Source organism: Brassica oleracea, chromosome C9 (genome assembly GCF_000695525.1).
Source record: "Brassica oleracea var. oleracea cultivar TO1000 chromosome C9, BOL, whole genome shotgun sequence".
Classification (NCBI taxonomy): domain Eukaryota; kingdom Viridiplantae; phylum Streptophyta; class Magnoliopsida; order Brassicales; family Brassicaceae; genus Brassica; species Brassica oleracea.
This window is the reverse complement of record NC_027756.1, coordinates 17,859,172-17,860,845: the sequence shown is the minus strand read 5'-3', so window position 1 is coordinate 17,860,845 and position 1,674 is coordinate 17,859,172.

Sequence of the window (1,674 nt, the reverse complement as noted above, 5' to 3'; positions counted from 1 at the left end):
AAATTATATCTTATCTAGTAAAAATGTAATAAAGATTTACATGTAATAAAATTACTAAAAGGTTAAAAACGTAAGAAACAAGAAAATATAATAGAAATTATATCTTTTCTAATAAAACTGAAATAATAAATCTTTAGATAATTTTTATTATATTTTCTGAGTTTTTACATTTTTAATTATACATATATAATGTTGATTTTAAAAACACATCAAACTCATATATTTACAAAAAAAATTAAAAGCGTTAATTTTGAAAATTTAAGTTACTAATTTTTAGATAATATAATAAAATTTTGATTTTTTTTTTTTTAATGGTAAAACCCCTCAACTATGTTTACTTAATGTAGAAACCCTCAAACTAAAGATTTACCGGTAGTAATGGTAATTATGACCTGTTAGGATTTAATTCATTAAATAAAATTAGTTTCGGAGTTTTTTCGCTAAATATTTAGTTTGAGGGTTTTTACTCAAAACAAACTTAGTAGAGGGATTTTCGCGTTAAAAATCCTTGTCATAATAACTTGTTTCAAAATATCACCAGTTTTATCTATAAGAGCTACATGATTGATTTTTATTTTTTTTGACACATTTTTTTTTTGAAACACTAACTACATTAATGATTTTTTTTTTGTCAACTACATAAATGATTAGATCACGATATTTGATGGTTAATGAATAAATATTATATATTTATTTAAGCATACCATTGTACAACCGATCCAAAAAGTATCTTACTGACCAACAGTACATTTACCCCGTCCGATCCAAAAATGATTAGATGTTTGTTAACCGACTCTTGTTCTTACACACGTGCTTAGTAGGCCTGAGACGGATCGGATATCCAGACAATTTTAAGGTATCTGGATCCGAATCCTTATCCGGCGGATCCATAATTTTATTATCCTTATCCGGATCCAGAGTTCTCGGATATCCGCGTGTCGGATATCCTTCTAAAAATTGTAATATCCGGCGGATATCCGGATCCGGATTTGGATCCGGATTTAGATCCTTAAAATAAATAAAATAATAATATATATAAAATATTAAAAATAATTTAAAAATAAAAAAATATATAATGTTTTTAATTATTTCTATGTATAATATTACAAAATTTACATAAAATTTACATATACTATTATAAAAATAAAAATATATTAAATAAAGTTAGTTTTTATATATAGGTATTACTATTTTTGAAATAGTTATTAATAAAACTTACGGATCCGGATATCCGGACTAAAAAATCAAGATATCCGGATCCGGATCCGGCTTTGACGGATCCAACATTTTATTATCCGGATCCGGATTCGGCCCCTCCGGATATCCGGATTTTCGGATCGGATCCGGATCGAATCTCGGATCGAATCCGGATCTCGGATAAAAGTCTCAGGCCTAGTGCTTAATGTTGAAAGTTTACTACTATTGTATCTGGGATGATTCCTAAAGTACGCTGATATTTACGTTAAAGCATCCGCAATGGAAATTCTTAGGTAAGAGTCCTTAGGGAAAAATTAATTAAATAATCAGTGGATCCCACCAAAAGCCAAGGATTCACTACAAGAAAACACGCCGAATTCCAACGGAGGTTCCGACGGACATCAATGTCGTCGGACGTTTGTGACGGATTACCGACCAATTTCCGACGAAATCCAAAAATTTGAAGTCGTCGGAATT